The sequence below is a fragment of the Mustela lutreola genome, chromosome 1 (assembly GCF_030435805.1).
Source record: "Mustela lutreola isolate mMusLut2 chromosome 1, mMusLut2.pri, whole genome shotgun sequence".
Classification (NCBI taxonomy): Eukaryota; Metazoa; Chordata; class Mammalia; order Carnivora; family Mustelidae; genus Mustela; species Mustela lutreola.
The window spans coordinates 102,044,557-102,071,733 of record NC_081290.1 but is presented as its reverse complement, the minus strand read 5'-3'; positions in this window follow the sequence as shown (position 1 = coordinate 102,071,733).

Genomic DNA, 27,177 nt, shown 5'->3' with positions numbered 1-27,177 from the left:
TAGTCACTCACATCTCTCTTTGAGAACCAAGAATTCTTTGTTCCATTAACAGAACAATAACATTCTTAGGCTTGAAAAATATATATATAAATCTGTAAAAAAAAGAGTCATAAAGCCACAGTATTTCTAAAACGAGCTATCATTAATTATACATTATGTTTCAAACTTCATGCCAATTTTCTCCCTCACAAACTACAGATAGATATTTCCTGGCTCAGTATTTTATACAAGAAATAATAGATTGAAGGCAAGATTATTCTACAATGTTACAAATTTTATTGAATCTTGTCTTAGTCTAAGCCACTTTATGATAAAGTCTATTCATAATAACATACTTTTGTTAGCTTTTATTTAGCCTTTTATTCCAGGCAGAAACTAATGTTTAATATTGGCTAAGTGTTTTCCTGGTATTGGTCCTGGTGCTCTATGCAGTAGATCTGCGTAACTCTTACAGGAGAATAAGGATTGGGTAAAATGGCCTAGAAACTAATAAAATAATAAAAATGGTGTAGAAAACTAATAATTTTAAAGAGCATAAAAGCTCCCATGTTCTAATTCCACCTGTTTTCTTTTTATATATTTCATTGATTTGTTTGGTCAGTCCAACTATGTCTGGTATCGAAACTCGAATATTCCTTTTACATGTTAATGACATGACTATGTCAGAAACTATCAGGACTTGCAGGGAGAAATTGGTTCTGCTTGCTAGCTGTTATCAGAAAAGATTGCTTAAGATCACTCACTTTAAAACAAAAATTATTTGTGTCAATTATCTTTCAAAATGTACTTTATCATATCAATACCATGTAACAAGATAATTTAGTTACTTAAGCATACATTTGTAATTAATTCATCCAGGTAGATTCACCAAGGAAATCAGTTTCTTAAAACCAGATGTTCCATCAATGCATTTGCTAATATATATATATATAATATATATAATTTTTTTTCTATAGCCATGGTGGGTGGCTGGTAACTTATACTTTGAGAATGTTCCAATCTAAATCATCTTGATCACATTGTATGGTGAAGAATTTGGAGACTTAATAATTCACTCATTCATATGCTGAAAAAAAAATACCTCAGAAACTTGTTTCTTAAGTAAATTCTTGTATCTCCCTACTCTACTGGCCCACCCACCTCTATGTAGAAATTAGGTGGCCATCTATTCAAAAAATAGTGTTGAATTTTGGTCTCATTTTCACAAGAGGTCATCAACTCTCCTGTTTAGTTAGTTGATTTTTAAAATACAAAGTCTGCCCTTAATCAGTAACAAGGATTTGTTCATTAACAGAGAACATACTTTCAAACCGTTTGCTAGCCAACTTCTAACAGAAGCTATTTGTGAAAGTGATTTCATTTGTGGAGATTGTTTTGAAAAAATTAAATGCCTGTCTCTATAATTCTTGTTTTTAACTTCTGAATCATGCTGTGCTATCATAAAGCTGCACATTTGGAACTACATTTTCTTAGCCTCTATCAAAATATTTTCTTTGTTGTATTTTGACATTATGTCTTTGTCTTACATTAATGGAGACTCTAAAAAATGCTTTATGAAGTAGACTACTATAGTTACTAAATAACACTATTAAAATGTCATCCACTACATAACCCAGAATCCTGCATACAAAGACCCAGTCAAGACATTGTCTTGACCTTACAAAGAGCTAGTGTGTCTTCTCCTTAAGTAAGAATATAATTCCTGTAAACTGATTGTAGCTCCTTTTGTTTCAGCTGCCAAGAATCTCAGAGTTAAATTTATTCATTAAAGGTATGAAACTATTAAGTCTTTATAGTATATATTTCTTAATTCTAAATTTTCTATGAATTGATTTTCTCTTCTATATTTTAGTTGTCTTGACTTTTTAATTAATGCCTGAGTTTCTGGATTTTCTGTATATCACTGAAAGATATCTCAAAACATTTTGTTACACATGATGGATTCTAGCTAAAAAGAAAGAAAAATAAGCAAATATACCACAGTGTTGTCAAAGATACTGAAAAAAGTATGAGTGGGGTAGAAAAGGTGAGATAAAGTGGTGATGGAAAAATCATTAGAGCACTAAAGGTGAGTAAAATAAAGGTAATAATGAGTGAAATTAAAAGTAAAGAATTTGAGGATAATACATAGTAAGATTCAAGGAGACTCTGACAAAAAGATGAAAAAAAATACAGAGTAGAATGTCACAAATGAAAAGAAATATAAGTCAAAAGACAGATGTCTACAGGTCTGAAAATAAATTGAATACTTTGAACACACACAGCAGGAAAACCACTCAAGTACTGTGGCCCTTAAACAATGCATACAGCTCCTGTGCAATGTCACAAGCTTTCTGGGAGAGACCAAGTCCAGGTCAGGTCGCCGTCTTTCATCCCATCATGTACAGAGGTTGATTTTAATGTATGTTATGTTCACAACAGTTGAGAATATATCACCAAACTTTTCAAATCCAGTTATTAATTCAGTTACTCTTAATATTCTCATATCCATGAATTCACTTTCATAATAAATTCAAATTCAGTGAACAGGGCAAGCATTTGTTTCAGAATGACTCGAGAAGTGACCCCCAGCAACAAATTCCAAGGAAGGAGGCAAGGTTGGTGGATGGAGAGCATCATGGCAGGAGTGATGGCACTGGGCCTTTCCTGAGACTGACTGAGGTAGCCAGGGCTTCCCCCTCCAACCTCTTCCCAAAGAATGCATTTGCATTTGCATTTCCCTTTTCCCTTTCAGTAGTTTACCTTTGTCAAACCTTTCAGTAAGATACTGAATTTCTAGAGCAGTGTTTGTCAAGTGTGGTCCCGAGAGTCCAGCAACAGTGCCATCTTGGAACATGGGACACAGGGCAGTTCTGGAGCTCTGTTCCAGACCTACAGAATCAAGAATTCAGGGAGTGGGGCCCTTATAATCAGTAGTGTTCATAACACATGATGTAGCATGAGAGCAAGTGGGCTAGAAGAACATATCAATATGAGGAGCAGGTGACTGCTCATTCATAAGGGCATTAAATGGGAGGTGATAATTCTAGGAATAGAGGCAGAGTGTGAAAAAGAGGATGGAAAAGTGCAGAAAAGGAAGTTGGGGGAAATTGGAAGGGGAGGTGAACCATGAGAGACTATGGACTCTGAAAAACAATCTGAGGGTTTTGAAGGGGCGGGGGGTGGGAGGTCGAGGTACCAGGTGGTGGGTATTATAGAGGGCACGGATTGCATGGAGCACTGGGTGTGGTGCAAAAATAATGAATACTGTTACGCGGAAAATAAATAAAAAATAAATTTAAAAAAAGAATATAAGCAATTGATACCTTTCCATTTGCTTATACCAGGGACTCAAATATAGATTTCAGTGTTCATAGGTTTAATTTTTAAAATTTACTTTTTGCACATTAGTGTCTATGCTGTTCTTCATTCTCAGTTTGCACTGAAAAGACGAAGTCTGACACTCGGGATTCCTCAGCAAAACTGGTACTACAACTACACATTCTCTAGACTTTAATTCATTATCCTCACACAGAGCACATAAGTCACCCTCAGTTCCTAAGTCATTCCACAAATGATCAAGTTTCCTCTCAGTTTTAGCTCCATACAGGGATCAACATCACCACTGCAATTCAGTCACCCCTGAGGTGAGACTCTGCAGCTGTTTAAACAGTGCGTGGCCCGTGACAACACGCCAGTGTGGGGCAGGAAGCAAAGAAGGATTCTATTTCTAATTGAACCTCTGATGGGAATTGAAATAGGTGGTGTTTGATTTCTTGAACTAGAATTCATCTGCTTATCATAAACTCTTCAGTGGCACCCTCTCTCCCTCACTCCGAGTACCGTCACTCACAAACCCTCCTCCCCTGCCATTTGCTCTTTCATCGTCCTCTTTCAGTAACTGTACTTGGGCCCCCTTTTTCCAAAAAAAAGCTACCTTGAGCCCTGAAATATCTCCACACTGTTAAGGGGAAAAAATTGCAACCTGCTTCACCATCACTGAGATGATTTAGAGAAAAACAATGAAGATCATTTTAAAAAGGGCTTATATGCTGGGTTATTTGGCCAGAATGAGAGAAGATTAATGGGTAGATTGACCACACAATTCCCAGATTTTAAGTCTGGAAAACTTTTCAGAGGAAAGGGAGATGGTGGCTGTTACAGACTCTGCCAAGACAACTGACCTATGCTGGGACCGTTGGGCAAACCAGCAGCATGCTCACTATATTAATCAAAGACCATCTGCTAACCTTAAGTGTATGAAGAATTTCAAATGATAAATGAAAAATATTTATTATTTGCTTACCTACCCATAGAAGACCAGATAAGAATAAAAGCAGTATAGACTTTAGTTATTGTTTATGTACATATTTATTGAGGATTATGTAATCACTGGGCTCATTATTTAATCATTGCACATATGTTTATATGAATTAAAATTTTATTATCCAGTTATTAGACATAACAACATCATCTTGACTCTTAAAATATTAATTGCAAAAATAGATCCTGTGGGAGGTATAGAGTTTCCATCCATGGGGACTCACTGCCCCTGCTTATAATTAACTGGCCTACAATATAATAGGAGCTTGATTAGCTTCCGTGTGTTTTAAAATTACATGGTTATAACATAGGTCTCTGAAAGCAAAAGATTATATTGCTCTTTCTAGATTCCTTCCAAATCTACAAGTTCAGGATATCTTTCCAGTTATTTTGAGGCCCTCTCTATATAACTCTTCCCTCAGCTTGTCCGTACACAGCTAAAAGTTGGATTACAGAAAGCTATTCAGGAAAGTAGAGGCAGAGTAGGTCCACATTGTTTTGTTGGTGGTATTCTTCTCACAATATAATCTCAGACACTATTCCCTTATACCTTTTTCCTTTGAAGCCTTCAGAATCTCTATATGCTACAAAACCTGATATTATCTGGCACATCAAATTAATGATAAAATTTGACATTATCGGATGTGATCACAAAATCTGATGCTATCAGAATCTTGGCTTTCAGGAGCAAGAGTCACTATAGCATATTTGGATGAAATGAAGGACATATGCTATGGCAGGAAAATTTTCTCAAACAAAACTTCCCCAAAATATTTTTTAAGGTTTTATTTATTTATTTGACAGATATCACAAGTAGTTAGAGAGGCAGGCAGAGAGAGAGGGAGAGGGAAGCAGGCTCCCCGCTGAGCTGAGAGCCCAATGTGGGACTTGATCCCAGGACCCTGAGATCATGACCCAAGCCGAAGGCAGCGACATAACCCACTGAGCCACCCAGGCGCCCCTTCCCCAAAATATTTTATATGTCTTAAAGAAGTACTGGAATTAATATCAGCTTTTGTTACATTTTCTTATTTCATTCAGATCTCTTGATACAAACAAGAATTTTAGGGGCACCTGGTTGGCTCAGTCAGTTAAGCATCTGACTCTTGATTTCAGCTCGGATCATGATCTCAGGGTTGTGGGATCAAGTCCTGTATGGAGCTCCATACTCAGTGTGGAATCTGCTTCTCCCTCTGCCTTTGTTCCTCCCCCTGCTCACGTTCTCTCTCTCTAAAACAAATAAATAAAAGAAATCTTTTTTAAAAAACCGACAAGAATTGTAGAATTATTAATGATGGAGCTGATACTTTTGTAAAATAAGAAATACCAAAGTTTATTAATAAACTCCACATCTGAAAAATATTAAAGCAATATAACTGATCAATTCAGTGACTTCAAAATAAAAAAAAAAACATTTTTATTATTATCAAGAAGTAAAATGAATTGTAAGTTCAGAGACTTTTTTTGCCTCTTAATTTATTGACATAAAATTGGATAGATATGTCCCTAAGTGTCCTGACATACACAACATGGCCAGCCATGCATGACTGTGTTATTTGTTAAATATATACTTCCCTCTTTTCTCATTATAATATTGCATCCAACTCACAACTAGTGCCAAATAGGTGATACAGAAAAGTGATTCCCAGGCAAAGTCCCTCATGGGGAAAGATCAGTTCTGTCTGACATGTTTCTGGAAGGCTTCACAAAGAAGAGAATTCTATAGAGACGTAAGGAGAGAAAAGTGGGAGTCACCGAGAAAACCAATTTTCCTAAAGTAGAGATTTCATTGCGATTAATGGGGAGAGACAAGGCCAAACATTTATTGAGGTGAGATTTCCAGCAGGAAGGTTTTGACTTTAATGTGGGCTGAGAAAACCACTGAAGGTTTGTGGAAGAGAATTTCAGGGTTTCTGCGGATTAGGCTGGTAGCAATGTACAGAAGAGAACAATTGTGGAAACAAGTAAATTTAAGTTATCAAGGAGTGAAAGTAATGAGGATCTAAATTAGGGTAGTCTGGTGGTAGTGGGTAAGTTAAGGATAAATAAAAAATATAGTGTAAAAAATAATCTAGATGATATTATTACTCACCATATATGACAGTCTAATAAAAGAAAATAATTTTAAAATTGCAAAGTATGAGTCCCCTGACTGGAACCATTGAGGTACCACTGATTAAAACAAGCAAATCTGAGGAGGAGTTACATGCCAAAGCATAGAAATGGCATATGAAACAAGAGTATTTGACCTGGAGTATATTAAATGTGTTCAGTTGATAGGAAATCCCAGCAAAAATGTTCAGTAAGCAGTTGATAATGTGAACTGGTAGAGATGTGATGTTTGAAGCTGAGGGAGTGGATCAGACCTTTGATATACAGAATGTCTATGAAATTGACAGAACCTTGACATACAGATTTTAATGTTCAGATGTACATGCAGGATGAAAATAGGCCAAGAAGAGAAACCTCGGGCAGCAGCAGCAGAAGGGTCCATAAAGGAGGCAGAGCAAAGAGAGAACTGTGATCACCTAAGAAAAACAGAGGGTGTCCTAGGTATTTCTGATATGAACTTTAATACAGGGAATTTGTTAACAGGCATTAGATGGCTTCAGGATCAGAAAAAAAGATGCTAAGCCTGCAGAGAAATCAATAAGTGCAAGAAGGGGCTACTGTCACTGGGGCTGGAAAAACAAAGGAGAAGAGTTGTTAGTGCTAGAACCTAGAATTTGGAAGAGGAGCCCAAGAGAGCTGGTGTTTGGTCCTTTGGGGAAAGCTCCTTGAAGCTGGTTCTCAGACCTCTAGTCTGGCAAGTGCCAAGAACTCTGTAGAGGGGACACAGCTCAACAGATGCCTGGAAGAGGGTGTCCCAGTGTGTGGGAGAAAACCGGAGCATCTCATACTCCAGCGTTTGAAGGAAGCACGTTCTGGTTACCCATAGGAGCTAAAATTGGCAAAAGAAGCTGAAAGTTGGAGTGGAGCCTACTGCTTTTGCAGGAACAATGCTTCTATGGATTGGAAAAACAGAAAAAAATCCACTATGTTGTATACCCAAAATTAATGTAACATTGCATGTCACAGATACTCAAAATTTTAAAAATAGACAAACAAAACCCCGCTCTGTGCTCACTTTCCAACCCCTCTCTCTGTGGCCCCCTACTGGCAGAGCCTAAGAGGAAGTCAGCTAATAAAGAACTCTGGGAAGGGGTGCCTGGGTGGCTCAGTGGGTTAAAGCCTCTGCCTTCAGCTCAGGTCATGATCCCAGGGTTCTAGGAATCGAGCCCCATATCAGGTTCTCTGCTCAGCAGGGGAGCTTGCCTCCTCCTCCTCTCTCTCTCTGTCTGCCTGCCTCTCCATCTACTTGTGATCTCTGTCAAATAAATAAATAAAATCTTAAAAAAAAAAAAAAAAAAAACAACTCTGGGCAAAGTTAATTTGTGGAGCTCCATGCTGAGCCTCATGTAGCAGAGTCAAAAAGAGTCTATTGGAGCTGAGAGACAATTGGTAAATAATCAGCACATCTACGGAGGAACACATTCTAAGGGCCAAAGGAAGAATGGGGTTTCAATAAGAAAGGAGAGGAAAACTCCCAACAAATGCTGGAAATAGGTCAAGGAAAACAGACCAGGCAAAGACCTTTGAATTTGGTGATTAAGGTAAATGAAATGTTTTTAAATGGGTGAATGTTGGAGCAAATTCTCTTAAAATACACCAAGTACTCTCAATGTCTTTGATTAACCTATGTCAATTTTCCCATTACTTTAAGAACTTTACAAATATTAAATAAAACTTTCTTTATATTTATAGGAGATAGTAAATAATATTTCCAAATATCTGAAACAAAACAAAACAAAAATGATGTGTCCTTCAAAGTATTCACAATGTAGTATGAAATATTTTTATTATTTTATTAAAATAGTACTGGCTTGCCCAAGAAATATGTTTACAAAATATATTAGTTTCTACTCTTTCATTGTCACAAATACATTTTTAAAATTCTTATTAAATTCCTTCTGAGTCATTGAAAAGATACGAGTACCTCATGTAAAAACGAATAATTTAGTATTATATTAGGATGCCCCTGGCAGTGCTGTGGAGTCTCAGCTGGAAAGAATGGCATAAAGAAAATTCTCTTCCTCCCTCCTGCAGAGAAGAGAATTCCACCACACCATCATCTTTGCTCTTTCCTTTTCCCCCCACAGAGCCTAAAAAATCTGCCTAGAATGTACATTCCGCAGTCCTCTGAAGTATTATAGTAATATTAATAAATTCCTTACATGACATTTGGACAAAATCCAGTCATAGATATAAAAACCTAGGTGTCTCTCAGGTCTGAAATGAGTTTAAAAATATTCTCCATGTTTAAGAAAAAGGAAAGCTAAATTTTGGTAATTCTAAGTACAATGATTTTCCTAGTAAGTGTTAGGCAACCAGCTTATGCTAAATACTGTATTACTATATTCATTTGCATGACAGAGCATGGAACTAGTGCTGTGTTTACTATTGGAGCATGCAATTAGAGGTCAAAAGGTACAAAATAACCCCAACTTTATGTAAAAGGAAAAAGGGTGCATGAAAATCAAATATAACAATAAAGCTTCTCTTTTGCTAAACTATCTTCTTTTCCCCTTCTGGGCAATAAATTATATGTTCTTTCAAGCCTCTGAAATGCTATATTCTGAAGTTAGATTTCCTTATTTCCCCAACATTTTTTGGTTTAGAACAAGTTATATGCAAATGTAACACACACACACATACACACACCCCACACTTTAGAGAGATTACGGAATAAATTGCTATTTGATAAAGAAATAGGAGCACCTAGCGCGTAAAGTTGTGTCCAGGTTAATCCATACTGACTCCATAAATTATATTGGAATATAAAATGTGCATATTTATATATAATAGTTACATCTACTATTGCTGCACTGTACTGTTTCTGAATATTTAACCATATAAGTCAGGTCATATTATTCCAATTTAGTACATGTAGATACTGAGGGCAAAAGAGGATTTTGCTCAAGGTCATATATCTCTATGACAGAATTAGAAGGAAGCTGTATGTCCAAGTTCTTTCTACTAAGCTCTGCTGCAAAAAGGCCTATTTACATTTTATTTAAAACAGAACAAGCAGTATGTCTGCTTTTCCATTGCTCATAATACTGTGTGTGTACTAAGTGTACTAAGTGTGTATCACTGACTCAATTCTTTTCAGAAAATGATACCCTTGGACCCATTCTATAGAACTGTTCTGCCACTGGCAAACAGCAACAAGAAGTCATTCAGAAAGATCTGGGCTGAGCTATGATAGGGGGATAACCACTGTTCTGTGTGAGGAATCATGCATGATACGTAAGACAGAGGGACCTCTGATACTTTTAAAGGAAAATGAGTGTTATCATTGAAAACAAGAATCTGGTATTAAGGCATTGAGGCTGTTCCTCTTCCGCCAGTCAGGTAGTCCCCACAGATTAGCACAATGCCTAGAGTGGAGATCAACCAAATTTGTTGAATTCGTTAGCTGAAAAAATAAGACGTGCCTTGGATTTCCAAAAAAAACTGTTTGGAGATTCAAAGACAAGAAACCAAGACTTAAAAGAATAGAACATTTTCCTGTAAGTTATTCCTTGGGGAACTGCATTCCCAATGTCTGAGAAGAAACTGATAGTTGGGCAAGAGTTTGTAATCATGAGGGCTTTTCCTGAGCTAGTAAATGATGAGGGAAATGAAATCTCAGAGCAAAGTCCTGGCTGAAAGTATATCACATCATTTACTTGCACCCTTCCAAATTGTAAAAAAAAAAAAAAAAAATATATATATATATATATATATATATATATATATATATATGCATGCACTTAACACTAAAACAAAATGTATGTAAATTATATATCATATATGTGTATGCATGTGTGTATATATATATATATATATATATATATATATACACATACACACATATATATAGTATATTCTGATTGAATAACCCAGTGATAAATAGCTGTTTCTCCTATGATGGGGAGAAAATATTTTGTTTTGAAAATATATTTTATTTCTAAAGTTCCTTTGGGATTTTCTAGATTGAAAAAGTAAGGGGAGGGAAAAAATCTGAATGTTTTGAAAGAATAAAAAATATTTTGGCAATATCCTCCAACATCTAAGATACCTGAAATTAAAATTGCTCTCAGAGGGCCCTGATCTATCCATTGGAGCCAGAACTCTGATCCTTGGCCAATTGTATGCACACTGCTCTGAGATCCAAAGTGTGTCTTGCATTCCAGAAGTACTACACCGAATCTAACAGCAGCCCAAATCTCCATCAGAGCAAATCACAGCAGCTGGGGTCCAGGCGTATCTGTTCTAATGTGCAAAGGCTAGAACATAATATATTTTGAAGGTATGTTGACCATTATGGCTGAAACTCAATATTAAATCGTATACATCTAGGACTGTAAGAAACAAATTTCAAAATAGAGCCATGACTTTGGAGATGTGGTATTTAAAAATACTGTGGGTAATTGCAGCAAATGGTCCATGATTATATACATGCACTAAGCTTTGGCCATGAACTAACTACAAAATATAGTCTTCGTATATGTTAAACATATATTAAATGTTGCATATTACACATAACACATATTAAAGAGAAAGATTTATATCATCTTTCAAATGTATGTAGGTACAGTTGTGTTGAATACAATACAAACTCTGTTTTAAGTTTTACAGTATACACAGTCACTTTTAAGTTATTACATATCTTCCTATTAGATATAAAAAGGGTACAAAAAATTGTGAAATATATGAAAAGTTTTTCTCTTTTTTTGTAATGATCTCACTTAAATGTGTAATTTTTTTTACATTGAGATATAATTTACATATTTTTTAGTTTTGTGTACAACATAATTATTTGATAAATGTATATATCGCAAAATGATTGCCCCAATAAGTTTAGTTAACATTTATCATCACACATAGTTACAGTATATTTTTTCTCTTGCTGAGAACTTTTAAGATTTGTTCTGTGAGTAACTTTCAAATATATCACACAGTACTGTCAACTAGATCACCACGCTGAACATTACATCCCCAGGATTTATTTATAACTGGAATAACTGGTGATCTTTTGATCACCTTCACCTATTGCACCCCCTTACCTGCCTCTGACAGCAACTAATCTGTTCTCTAAATCTATCTATGAGTTCAGGTTTTTTTTTAATTCTCAAAATAAATTAGATTATACAGCATTTGCCTTTCTGTATCTGAATTGTTTCACTTAGCATAATATGCCCTCAAGTTGTATCCATGTTGTCACAAATGACAGGATTTCCTTCTCTTTTATGGTGGAATAATATTCCATTGTGTGTGTGGGTGCGTTTATACATATCATGTTTTCTTTATCCATCATCCATTGATGAACATCTAGATTGTTTCCATGTCTTGGCTATTGTTAAAAAAAAAAAAAAAAAGATGTTGCAATGAACATGGGGGTATATATTTGCAAGATAGTGATTTCATTTCCTTTTGATAAAAATCTAGATATAGAATTAGCTCATATGATAGTTCTGTTTTTAATTTTTTGAGGAACCTCCATACTGTTTTCCATAGTGGATGCACAATTTACATTCCCACCAATAGTGCACAAGAGTTTCTTTTCTCCACATTCTTGCCAACACTTGCCATTCTGACAGGTGTGAGGGGATGTCTCATTGTGTTTTTGATTTGCATTTCCCTGATTCATGATGTTTCTGTTGGCTATTTGGATGTCTTTTTTGGAAAACTGTCTGTTCATTTCTTCTGATCAATTATTGAATGGATTTTTTTTCTTGAGTTTTATGAGTTCTTTAGATATTCTGAATATTTATTATACTATATTATATATGACTATTAGATATATGATTTGCAAATATTTTCTCCCATTCCATAGGTTACCTTCTCATTTTATTGATAGTTACGTGGGGAAGGTATCTAAATCTAAATAAACAGGTATTACCCTTGGTACTTGAAATATATTTGTCCTTTATCTTCTGAGATCTATTGATGCTTCTAAGAAATCTTCTGTCATTATGATTTTAGTATATGTGCTGCCGAAGCGAGCACTGTCATTATGATTGTATTTATTTATAGGTAATCTTTTTTGACCCTCTAGTAGCCTTTAAAATTTTCCTTTTATCCTCTCCTCTAATGTTTTGCAGTTTTTCTATGATGTTTTTAATGAATGAATGGGTTTGTATTTATTTAACTCATTAGGAACTTGTGCTTTTTCTATCAGAAGACTCGTATTCCCTTGTGAATCTTAAAAATTTGGAATCATAACATTAAAAATTTTTCTCCTCTCCCCTTCCAATTTCTCCTTCTGAGACTCCTTCCAGACACATATTAGAGATTCTCATTGTATCGTCCTTCAGTTGTCATTTGACTTTTCTCTTTTAATCTCTGAGCTGTATTCTAAGTGGTTTCTTCAGATATGTTCTATTTCTTTCTTTACCTATATTCAGTCAATGCTTTAATTCATCTACTGTTTACATTATTCCAAATTTATATTTTTAATTATGAAAATTATGTTGGATGTGTAAATTTATGTATTCATTTTATTATATAGTCCTGTACTTTTCTTATGGATTTTATTTCTTTTATTCTCTAACCTTTTAAATATACTTGCTTTAAAGTCTTTTTCGGAATAGATTCTGGTTACTCTAGTTCCTCAAGTACTTCCTTTTCTTATATGTGTGGTTTTTCTTTCATGGTAGTTAGTTTTCTCATGGACTTCAAAATTTTTCTCTCTCAGCTATCATCAGTGAGGATTATTTTCCATAAGAAAAATAAGATTCCTGGAAATGGAAAATTCAGCAATTTTACTTACCAAATGTTAAATTGTTAAATAAGTGGATCTAACCGGCATTTATAGACTATTTTTATCCAACAACGGAAAAATCCACATTTTTTTTCTAACTCCCATAGAACATGCACCATGGTAGACCATGTGCTGAGCCATAAAGCATGAACACAATAAAATAATTTAGTTACTGGATGTTAGATGGTAGGACCCAGGTTCCTCACTACTGGACTGGGAATTCAGATAAGCATGAGGAGGAGGCTAGAATGATCCATGTATTAGATTAGATTTGGAGACATAGTCTGAACTTAAGTTTAGCTTAATATAGCTACAGATGATCACACACAAATATTTATAGATATAGGCATATGGATAAGTATAAACACACACACCTCCTTGTTTTGTCAGCTGAGAAGTCTTTAAAGTAATGACATCTCAATAGAAACAAAAGCACTATACCTAGATCTTGGTTTTTAATACCATTCTCCTGTAAAAACAACAACAACAAAAAAAAACCAAACTAGGTTTTGTTGGAAAAAATCGCTGATTCTTAGACTGGGCACAAAATCTACAAGATAATCCTAGACTGTTTTGTGGTGTCAGAAATTAATTAAATGCTCCAGAAAAAGAGAATTACATTGGTGAGTATATGTCAAAGGAACAGAAGCCAAATAAAAGCAATCTCAATGTCCAAAACTGGAACATTTGAACAACAAAGAAAATGAAGTAGTTGGACTATAACCCAAAGTATAAAGAATATCTTTGAGTGCATAGTGGTATAAATAATCAAATAAATATTTAAATATGGAGGAAGAAGTAAATCTGTATGTTGAAGAACTCCAAATAATTTATGGAGCTTTTTTATTCCTTAAGTATGGACTGCACATAGTAATTTCCTTCCCAAGTTTATAGTATGAAGAGGAGTGGAAAACAGAGTAATATAACAATGGAAAAATCTGGTGAATACTATCACAGCCAGGTGCTCAAGGTTAATAGCATCAGTAATAAGTCATGCTGATAATATATACCCTTGATGTGACATGATAAAAAGAGTACTTTCCCTCTGTCCTCTTTTTCTTCCAAATTAACAACCTCAGTCTAATCTTGAGAAAAACATCAAATTCCAATTCAGGGTCATCTTATTAAATATTTTACCAGTACTTTTCAAGACTGTCAAGAACATCAAAACAACCAAAACCTAAGAAACTGTTATAGCCAACATATAACATAACAAGTAAATATAATATGGAATACTGGATTGGATCTTGATATGGAAAAAAATAATCAGGTAAAAATTAAGGAAATCTAAATAACATGTACTTTAGATAATAATAATATATAAATATTTTCTCATTAATTTCAACAAATATAACATACAAATATTAAGATACCAATAATAGGAGAAACTGGGTGAAGGGGTTACACGGGAACTCTACAAATTCTTTTTAAAATTTTCTATACATCTAAAACTTTAAAAATATAAACTCTAATAAATTTTTAGTAAATCTTTATCTGAATTTTTTAAATATATTGTGCTGAATTTACTCTCATTTGGGTTCATTGCAAATCCAATCAAAATACAAATCATGAACTACATCATAAAATTTCATTCTGTTATTATTTTTATTTTTTAGATGGTGATAAGAGAAAGGGGTCCCAGTAAACAAGGAGTGTCTTTCCTTGCAAAATATCTTCTTAGCTTTCAGAATTATAATAATATTATAAAATGGGGGAAAACAGCCTCACTCATGATTCTCTCAGTTACCTGTGATGCATGTTTATAGAGACCAGGTTGGCCAAGTTTGCTGTTGCTCCTTTCTCTTTGCTGAATCAACATGGAAAAGAGAATGCTAGAGACAGAGTGTCATACTAGTCCATAGTTGAAACCCTTTCTTACCTTTCTATTGTCAATATCACAACAGCTAGACCAATACCTCTATTCTTACAGCCTAGTACATAGGATAGACAAAATTTTGGTTATAGTCTAGCTGCACATAATGATAATCATGAACCACAATAAAAATCTCCGAACATTTAGAAATATGAGTTATATGATTAAAATCAATCAAGCAGCAAGATAAGGCAAATTAACTTGAAATCATATTCTATAATATTTTATACAAGAAAACTTGATTTGCATGATTTGAAGTTAAAAAAGACAACATCTTATGTAATAAGATCATACCCATTATTAGGAATCTAAAAGTACAACTAATGGAGGGCTATAATGATCTGGATTGCATCATTTCTATAAGAACAAAAATCTTGGAATTAGCAAAAGGAAAACTCATTTTAACATTTGATTTTGGGGGCCTGGGTGGTTCAGTTGGTTAAACGTCTGCCTTCGGCTCAGGTCATGATCTGAGGGTCCAGGAATCCTGCTTCTCCCTCTGCCCCACCTGCTCATGTGTGCGCGCTCTCTCTCTCTCTCACTCAAGTAAATAAATAAAATCCTTAAAAAAAAAAAAAAAAAGCATTTGATTTTGTTTAGCTCCAACCCCCCAGTTTTATGTACACTCTTCATCCCTACACTGCACAAGCCTCAAGCATCTATGTGTCATATATAATTCTTTCTACTGGCCATGCTGTGCCATCACTGCTCATGTGATATTTTCCTTAAATGAAAGATGTAAGCACTTCCAGGTAGATGAAACATGATCCTAGAACTAGAATGAACAGTTCTGAAGCCTAAAGCTACAGTCTACTGATGCTTTCATTCACAACGGAACAGTCTTTCAGAAGGCTTCTATCTGATAGGATTTTACTATCTCAACATAAAATATAGTAACAGAGCGATGGGCATTAAAGAACACACGTGTTTTGATGAGCACTGAGTGTCATATGCAGCTAATGAAATGTTGAACACAACATCAAAAACTAATGATGTAGTATACATTGGCTAACTGAACATAATAATAATAATGAAAAAATAAAAGACAAAAAATAAAATAAAAGACAAAAAAATAAAGTGTGTATAATATTGCCTAATATATACACACATGTACACACACACATATATGTGTGTATATATACACATATATATGTATATATAGTGGGGTCCACCTAAACAAATGATTTCCCATTCTCTGCTAGAGTAACAGATCAAAACTCTTAACCTTGTACTCTCCTTATAAACTACTAGTTTGATACTGTAAGTATTTATTAGGGTGGGCTTTTACTCATTCAAAAGAAACCCTTAATAAAAGGATATTTGGATATAACACAATAATATATGAAAATTGTTTACAGCCTCTCATTTTTCATCATATTAATTATAGTCCTTTCAACTTAGTACATAACATATGATCAAATATAGATTTGAGTGACATTGTTTAACAAATAAAAATTGCCATTATTTACTTTATGTTGTCACTGTGATCTTTCTGCCCTATTATGAATATTCAGTTGGAAGAAGTTCTATGATAACAAGTAAATAAATTGGTGAAAATACATTTAGTTAATTTTTAGCCTGGTTAAGAAACTTTTACCACATTTAAAACAGTTTTGGCAATATCATAATGTTTGTTTGAAATTATCAAAATTTACAGTTATATATAACAATGATATATAAAAACTACACATAGCAACAACAGTCAAGACAAATTTAAAGCAGTAACAGGGCCAATTTTATTTTTTTTTAAGATTTTATTTTTATTTATTTGAAACGGAGAGAGAGAGATCACAAGTATGCAGAAAGGCAGGCAGAGAGAGGAGAAAGCAGGCTCCCTGCTGAGCAGAGAGCCCGATTCGGGGCTCAATCCCAGGACCCTGAGATCATGACCTGAGCCAAAGGCAGAGGCTTAATGCACTGAGCCACCCAGGTGCCCCAGGGCCAATTTTAGAAACATAACATGTACACATACATGTGTGCACAGGTCTTTATGTATGTAGTGGGAAACAAGAGGCATGTTTTTAAAAGCATGCTCATTTACCATGCAAGTCAACTTGTAAGTCACACAACTTACTTCTAAAAAAGAACAATTCTATCACTTCCATGGCAGAGTTTCCCTATACCTTCTTCATCTACCAACAATCATACACACACAAAGACAAAGGAAAGAGAACGAAACAGAGAACTAAAATATTCATTGAACTTTGTTATACTATAGCCTATGTAGCAAAAATACACTGGTTATAGAAATGTAGAGTAGGACTCACTCTGATTTACCAGTAGCTGTCTTAATATCACATAAGATTTATGACCAGCATTGTCCTCTTCTTGCTATTTGCTGCAGCAACACATACCAACTCTAGTGAAATCAGGCAGGATGCATGCATGTTTTAGTCCAATTTCACTGCTGTGACTTGGTCACCGTCACTAAGAAGTGTTGGGTGGAGCATAATAGCAGGACAAAACATTAATATTTCCTAATTTCTGAATGTCTGTGGTATCCCGATCACTGTATAATAGACAAGCTTCATTTAACCTTAATCATCCCATTACTGTTGAATTTCATGCAGGAAAAGAACTGAATCCTTAAAATTTCCCATATATGTCAAACTAAGTGGTTTTCAATATGGTGCTTACAAATGCCATCTGCAAATTTAAGTATTTGTTTAAATTTATTAAAAACAAAACTAGGGGGACCTGGGTGGCTCAGGGGGTTAAGTCTCTGCCTTCGGCTCAAGTCATGATCTCAGGGTCCTGGGATCGAGCCCCGCATCAGGCTCTCTGCTCAGTGGGGTGCCTGCTTCCCCTCTCTCTCTCTGCCTACTTGTGATCTCTGTCAAGTAAATAAATAAAATCTTTTTAAAAAATAGTCATAAAATAAATTCACCCATAATGGTAACTATTGTGAAATAGTGGACAGGGAGAGAAGTGCTGAACCTATTAATATTAATAGGGAGGCCTATTTTTTTAATGCCTTGTCCACCTTTACTAATGCAGAATTTTGGGAAAATGTATTCCATCCCTAAATTTCACCAGTGTTCCCTCTATAAAATGGAGATGAGAATACCTATTACACAGAACTCCTGTGAATATAAGATACTGTATATGAAAGTGTTTTATCAGCTATAATATGATAGTAAATATATAGCATTATTAAAATAGAAGCTCATGTTCTTTTCTTTCTGTAAGATCAGTGAATAGCAATATAGATGTATAGCTTTAGCTGTTGGCACAATATCTGGTCTGGGTACCAGATGTAATTACCTGATTGAGAAATTTATTTGTGTCAAAATTATCCATGGAAAAATGTATCAGAAGCCATTATATGTGCAACCAGTGGCCCCAGAGAAATGCAGTATGTGTTGTAAATCAACGTGTGCTATATTGTGTTGTAATACCAACCGACCTCCAAACCCAGTAACTTACGACGAAGGTTTTATTTCTCACTCATGTGACTTCAGTTGTTAGTTAGCTGTGGCCCTGCCACATGCTTTGCTTTATTCCCACAAACAAGCAGAAGAAGTGGCTCCAATCTGGGAAATGTTCTTCTGCAGGAAGAGGTGACGAACAATGGCAGTGTATGTACTTGGTCTGAAACTCGTGCTCTGATAATGTGATGTGTTCATTCTGCTCCCATTCCCCTTCTTAACGCAAGTCATGCAGCCAACACTGATAAATTTGGGTGGAGAAGAATATTTCTCCCAGAGAGAAGGGCACCAGAACAGGGCCCCTGAAACTACCGTATATTTGAAACAAACAATGCAGTTTTTTACACAATAGATATACTATAAATAGACACAATTATGCCCCAGGTCTCAACCATTTTCCTACATAGTCATTTTTATGAATGGCCTGAAAAAAAAAAAAAAAAAGTGGTAAGCCTGTAAAGAAATGTTCCTCACCCCCTATCAAATGATATGAATAGAAAAGAAATACCAAGAGCATGGCAGCCTTCTTTTTTTAAATCTTGCAGGTTTGAATTCTGGTCGTCGACAGAACAGACATTCAAAGCTAAAGGAAAGGTAGACAGATTGTTGATAATTTCAACAAGAAAAATTCTACTTGGTTGCAGTTCTAAGCCCAGCCTTACCACCTATCTGTAGGAGGTAGGAAATCACTACACCAGTCTGAGTTATCTCAGATGGCAAAATATTATGGGTGTTCACATATATCTCAAAGGAGTTTGAGGGAGAGAGGTAAGGTCAAGAAGAGATCTGAAGGAAAGAGATGTACTGATCTCAAATTCAATTTACTGGATAGAATAATCACCCAGAGTGGGAAGGAAATTTCAGTGGGCTCCTCATGGTCTGGGTGGATTATGTCTTTGACAGGATCTTTGAGTCTTTATTTACCAAAACGATTGCTTGAACATTGATTTATTTGCCTTACTAACCTAATGAGATAGCATATATGAAAGTTCTTTGAAGCAGAGTAAAAGGTATTAGAATAACGACTGCCATCAGTGTAGTGATGCGCAGAAGCAGCAAACCACTTTAGTTACCTTGCTTCCATAAATTAGTTAATTTACTGTCTTGACTACAAAATTTTTTAGGGTATAAAAAAGTCTATTGAAACCTTGTCTTCTATGGATATTTAAATACAATAAAGCTTCCAAAAGCTTTCAAATCAAGAAAAGCCCTGGAAGAAAAAAAAAAAAAGCATAAGAAAAGCTCTTTAATAAATTTGAATTTTATTTAGAGAAAGAGATTTAAATTTTATTGAAAGAAAGAAAAAGAAAAAAAAGAAGGAAAGAGGGAGGGGGAGAGGGATGAAGAGAGGGAGGGAGGAAGGGAGGGGGAAAGAAAGAAAAAAGGAAGGAAAGAAAGAAGAAAGAAAGGAAGAAAAAGTCCTGGAAGAAAAAAAAATAATAATAACTCTAGAGGAAAACACTGAGCCCAAATCTCTAGCCACCTGCTAAGATAAGGACATGCCATTTTTAAGATACTGAACTCATATAGAAGCAAAATAGTTGGAGATACAATGACAGAAACTCAGATTTTTTTTAATTTTTTAAATTTTTTAATAAATATATAATGTATTATTAGCCCCAGGGGTACAGGTCTGTGAATCACCAGGTTTACACACTTCACAGCACTCACCATAGCACGTACCCTCCCCAATGTCCATAACCCCACCACCCTCTCCCTAACCCCCTCCCCCCAGCAACCCTCAGTTTGTTTTGTGAGATTAAGTGTCTCTTATGGTTTGTCTCCCTCCCAATCCCATCTTGTTCCATTTATTCTTTTCCTAACCCCCAACCCCCCCACGTTGCATCTCTACTTCCTCATATCAGGGAGATCATATGATAGTTGTCTTTCTCTGATTGACTTATTTCGCTAAGCATCAATACCCTCTAGTTCCATCCACATCATCGAATATGGCAAGATTTCTTTTCTTTTAACAGCTACATCATATTCCATTGTGTATAAATAGCTTGCATTCCCACCAAAAGTGTAGAAAGGTTCCCCTTTCTCCCACATCCTAGCCAGCATCTGTCATTTCCGGACTTGTTAATTTTAGCCATTCTGAGGGGTGTGAGGTGGTATCTCATTGTGGTTTTGTTTTGTATTTCCCTAATGCCGAGTGATGTGGAGCACTTTTCCATGTGTCTGTTGGCCATTTGGATGTCTTCTTTGCAGAAATGTCTGTTCATGTCCTCTGCCCATTTCTTGATTGGATTATTTGTTCTTTGGGTGTTGAGTTTGATAAGCTCTTTATAGATTTTTGGATACTATCCCTTTATCTGATATGTCCTTTGCAATTATCTTCTCCCATTCTGTCAGTTGTCTTTTGATTTTGTTAACTGTTTCCTTTGCTGTGAAAAAGCTTTTGATCTTGATGAAGTCCCAATAGTTCATTTTTGCCCTTGCTTCCCTTGCCTTTGGTGATGTTCCCAGGAAGAAGTTGTTGCGGCTGAGGTCGAAGAGGTGGCTGCCTGTGTTCTCCTCAAGGATTTTGATGGAATCCTTTCTCACATTGAGGTCCTTCATCCCTTTTGCGTCTATTTTCATGTGTGTATGAAGAAATGGTCCAATTTCATTTTTCTGCTTGTGGCTGTCCAATTTTCCCAACAACATTTTTTGAAGAGGCTGTCTTTTTCCATTGGACATTCTTTCCTGCTTTGTCAAAGATTAGTTGACCATAGAGTTGAGGGTCTATTTCTGGGCTCTCTGTTCTGTTCCATTAATCTCTGTGTCTGTTTTTGTGCCAGTATCATACTGTCTTGATGATGACAGCTTCGTAATAGAGCTTGAAGTCCGGAATTGTGAGATGCCACCAACTCTGGCTTTTTTTTTTTTTTTTCCAATATTCCTTTGGCTTTTCGAGGTCTTTTCTGGTTCCAGAAAACCCAGTTTTAAAACAAATTGTGAGCATGGACCATATTAACATTTTCTTAAAAACCCTACACCATAAAAATGAGTTCAACAATAAAATAAAGAGCAAGTAATTTTCACAATATATTTAAGCAAGATGCCATTGTATGTCCCAGCTACCTGTGTTTCAGTGCAGAGATGCAGGTGGAGAAAATTTTACCAAATAACAAAAGAATAAATGAAAGAAGATGGGATTGGGAAGGAGACAAACCATAAGTGACTCTTAATCTCACAAAACAAACTGAGGGTTGCTGGGGGGAGGGGGTTTGGGAGAAGGGGGTGGGATTATGGACATTGGGGAGGGTATGTACTTTGGTGAGTGCTGTGAAGTGTGTAAACCTGGTGATTCACAGACATGTACCCCTGGGGATAAAAATATATGTTTATAAAAAATAAAAAATTAATTTTAAAAAAAAAAGAAACAGAGGAAAAGTCTAAAGGGCAATGTTTTCATTGAAAATATCAGATTGACCTGTCAAAACATTTCCATGGCTTCCTTCTACCCATTGGTACTTCTCTGTGGCTGGACCCTTGGACAACAGATAAACTCTAGTTTGACACTCAAGACCTTTGTTAGTAAGAAGTCCTACATCTTTCTTTTCATTTACTCTCCAGCTGCTCTTATCTTCAATTCTTTCTTTTTCTCACTTCATTCTTTTCCTCCACCAAGTCTTTCAGTCTATAAGACTGAACATAATGCCAATGAGGTTTGGTAGACTTTTTATAACCTTTAGATAAAAACTGTTTGCCTAAAAGTTAAGTTTTGGACAAGATTGAATTTTGCTATAGTTTAAACGTGGGAAGCCACTGGCTGATCTCAGAGATCTTTTTCTATATAGAAATTTCTGTTATACCTATGATGATTGGATTTGGCCTTTGGTGTGTTCTAAAAGAGGCCAAATTTGGAAAACCTTGACATTTATGCATATAAATTCCAATGTTTCTGCAGCTTCTCCAGGAAGCAATTACAAAAATATTTCCATGGTGATTGTATCCACGTGATTTTGATATAACCTCATTTAACATTTGGTTTCATGAAAAAAAAAAAAAGAATGAGGCCCACAGAGATATGCTTCAAACCTATTTATGTTATTTGATTCAACACTGCCTTCTATAATATTATGTCTCTGTTGAGTTTCTTAGTTTGACTTTTGCCTGATATGCCCGAGTCAGAAGAAAGTACAGAGTATATATGATACATTTCCTATTTGGACTCCTTTATCATCTTTTTTAAATCTTCAGGAAAATGTTCAACTGAAATCTCCTGTTTTAGAGAACAATGTGTCTCAATGGAAAATACCAAACATAGGAGGGAAGTGGGGTTTTAATTTGGTGAAAGAAGCTTTCTTCTTCTGTATCTCTTAATGTCTTAATCTCTTAGTGTGTTTCCATTTAGCAGAATTTGCATGTATTTAGTATGATGTTGGCCCATGTACCATACTTTATACACATTCTGTGTTAGGAACTGTACATACTACCCAGGCAACAAACAAAAGGATAAGAAAAGTATTATGGTAAGTATATGTTGGTGTTATATGTAATGGTGGTTTCATAAAATGAGCAGTAGTAACTGTGTGAACTAAGCAGATAAAGTGACACCATGACCAGTCACTTTATTGATTTTGCCCCTTGTTACATCTATTGGTAGTCAAAATGTTCATGTACGTCCAAGTTTGATTTAGAAATACATTAACATTTAGACATTAGTTCAAAAACATTCTTATTAAAAAAGGATTCCTCCTATAAAATGTAGACAAAAATGTATAGTTTCACTTTTTGTGTGAGGTTTTCTTAAATATAAATAAAAACTTTGAGTGCCTGGGTGGTTCACTGGTTGGGCAACTGCCTTCAGCTTGGGTATGACTCTGGAGTCTGGGGATCAAGTCCCGCATCAGGCTCCCAGCTCCACGGGGAGTCTGCTTCTCCCTCTGACATTCTCCCCTCTCGTGCTCTCTCTCACTCTCTCTCTCTCAAATAAATAAATAAAATCTTAAAAATTAAAAAAAAGAATAACATTAATTGTTTTTAGGATTCATCGTTTCATAAAACAAACAAAATAAATTCTTTCAATTGTAAATTGGTTTCAAAGAAATAAAGCATATTGTGGTTAGAAACCCAGTATCTTTTATAGTATAAACATAGTCTTATTTAATTATACCTTCCAAAAACTAAAAAAACTACTTTGTAATAGGGCATGTTCTCTTTATTTCTCTTCTTTCTTCCTCTTCTTTTTTTTTTTTTTTTTTTTGCTAACCTGTGTCATTTAAGTTTTTAAGTTCCAGTTAGTTAACCTATAATGTAATATTAGTTTCAGGTGTACAATACACTCATTCAAGACTTCCATACACCACCCATTGTGCTCATCACAACAAATGGGCTCCTTAATCCCCATGACCTAATTCACCCATTCCCCCACCACCTCCCCTCTGGTAGTGATCAATTTATTCTCTATAATTAAAAGTGTTTCTTGGGTTGGCATTCTTTTTCCTCCCTTTGCTTGTTTGTTTTGTTTCTTGATTTCCACAAATGAGTGATATTATATGGTATTCATCTTTCTCTGACTGAGTTATTTCACTTAGCATTACACATTCTACTTCCATCCACGTTATTGCAAATGGCAACGTTTCATTTTTTTTTTTATGGCTAAGCAATATTCCATTGTATATGTAAGCTTTATTTAATAGTATTGAGTGGTACTGAAATATTTAATTTGTTTTTAAATGGTCACATCAACCTTCTTACACTTGAAGGAAACAGGAAGATAAGCTTATGTTACATTTATTTTTTTTTTAAATATTTTATTTATTTATTTGAGAGAGAGACAGTGAGAGAGAGCATGAGCGAGGAGAAGGTCAGAGAGAGAAGCAGACTCCCCATGGAGCTGGGAGCCTGATGCGGGACTCGATCCCAGGAATCCAGGATCGTGACCTGAGCCGAAGGCAGTCGTCCAACCAACTGAGCCACCCAGGCGTCCCTGTTACATTTATTTTTTTAATTAATTAATTAATTTACTTATTTATTTTCAGCATAACAGTATTCATTGTTTTTCACCACACCCAGCGCTCCATGCAATCTGTGCCCTCTCTAATACCCACCACCTGGTTTCCTCAACCTCCCACCCCTTGCTGCTTCAAACCCCTCAGATTGTTTTTCAGAGTCCATAATCTCTCATGGTTGACCTCCCCTTCCAATTTCCCCCAACTTCCTTCTCCTCTCCATCTCCCCATGTCCTCTGTGTTATTTGTTATGCTCCACAAATAAGTGAAACCATATGATAATTGACTCTCTCTGCTTGACTTATTTCATTCAGCATAATCTCTTCCAGTCCCATCCATGTTGATACAAAAGTTGGGTATTCAACCTTTCTGATGGAGGCATAATACTCCATAGTGTATATGGACCACATCTTCCTTATCATTCATCCGTTGAAGAGCATCTTGGTTCTTCCCATAGTTTGGCGACCGTGGCCATTGCTGCTATAAACATTGGGGTACAGATGGCCCTTCTTTTCATGACATCTGTATCTTTGGGGTAAATACCCAGTAGTGCAATTGCAGGGTCATAGGGAAGCTCTATTTTTAATTTCTTGAGGAATCTCCGCACTGTTCTCCAAAGTGGCTGCACCAACTTGCATTCCCACCAACAGTTTTAATTTGAATCTCCCTGATGGCTAGTGATGATGAACATTTTTTCATGTGTCTGATAGCCATTTGTATGTCTTCATTGGAGAAGTGTCTGTTCATATCTTCTGCCCATTTTCTGATATGATTATCTGTTTTGTGTGTGTTGAGTTTGAGGAGTTCTTTATAGATCCTTGTCTGTACTGTCATTTGCAAATATCTTCTCCCATTCCATGGGTTGCCTCTTTGTTTTCTTGACTGTTTCCTTTGCTGTGCAGAAGCTTTTGATTTTGATGAAGTCCCAAAAGTTTATTTTCACTTTTGTTTCCTTTGCCCCAAATTGCTAAGGAAATGTTGAAAAACAAAAATAAAACTGGGGGCATCACATTACCTGATTTCAAGCTTTATTACAAAGCTGTGATCACCAAGACAGCATGGTACTGGCATAAAAACAGACACATAAAACAGTGGAACAGAATAGAGAGCCAAGATATGGACCCTCAACTCTATGGTCAAATAATCTTTGACAAAACAGGAAAAAATATACAGTGGAAAAAAGACAGTCTCTTCAATAAATGGTGCTGGGAAAACTGGACAGCTATATGTAGAAGAATGAAACTCAACCATTCTCTTACACCATACACAAAGATTAACTCAAAATGGATAAAAGACCTCAATGTGAGACAGGAATCCATCAGAATCCTAGAGGAGAACATAGGCAGTAATCTCTTCGATATCAGCCACGGCAACTTCTTTCAAGATATGTCTCCAAAGGCAAAGGAAACAAAAGCGAAAATAAACTTTTGGGACTTCATCAAAATGTTACGTTCATTTAATTGTTGTTCTCCTTTGAAATTCTAAAAAAATTTTACCTTTTTCAATTTAAGTGAAAGACTTGAAACTAAGAGGAATTAGAATAAAAGAGATCAGAATATTTAAGAATCGTCAGTGAATTTGAATGACATTAAAACTATTTCTGGAACATCAATAAAAAATAATGTAATACTTAACATCTAAGAATCACAAGATCATTTGAAATATGAACTCCATAAATATTTGGCATATTTACTAATCATTTCTAACATACACACACATGCACACATAAAAATGACTTAGATATATATGTGTATATGATATTTAAACTACCATTATTAGAAACCAACATATTGCTGTGACAATATGTACAGAAAATTAACTATTCCACTACTTAGTTGGAGAAAATTTTCATGAGAATTTATTTGCATTTGTTTAAGATAATATTGTTGCCTCATAATTTCATAGCTAAATATCATATATTATGATAATATATCTAATTCCATATATCTAATTCCAACTTGACCCTCTCTAATCAATCTTCTACATTTCCACCATTAGGGTATAACTATGTCCTTCTGCTTCAACGTTTCCCCATTCTTTGCAGAATAAAATTCATGTTGCTAGAGTGCACAACTCAGAAATTTTAATCATCTGACTTCATCCCACATCCTTTCTTACTTCCTGTCATGACCCGCACCCTTTCCCTGCCTATTTGCTATTGCCCAGATGATGACTCTCATTCACTTTTCTATGTGTCTTATGTGTTTATTTGTTTATATATCATTTTCTCAACCTAAAATACTCTTTCTCCCCATTTTAGCCAAATTTATTCCTTATAATTTCAAGTTTCAACTCAAGAATCACTTCCTCCTAGTAGCTTTTATGGACCACTTTTCTTTTTGTCTACGTTTATGTCCATTTCCAATTACCAACTCCTTTACTGACATACACATGCAATCTTTGAAACACCAAAGCCAAAAGATTGCAAGAGAGAAAAATTATCTTTTGATCTGAATTAGTGATTAAATAATGTCAAATGTATTCTTGCTTTGGTTTTCTCCTCAGGACTACCCATACCACACAAATATGCACACGCACACACAGGCACTCACATAAAGGTGACACCAGCACTGGTATCAGAGGTCCAATAAGGACCAGAGGTGAGCGTGGAATATAGCTATGCCTTTTACCACCATTTGTTAGCATCCTATCTGCCTTCCTTTAGCCATAGAGACAGGGTTACTTCACTGTGACCTCCTTAGATTACTATCCCATTCCTCTTACTTTTTTCTTAAGGTGATAGTCTTCCCTGATTAATACACAATCATCATTTTTTACTATTGG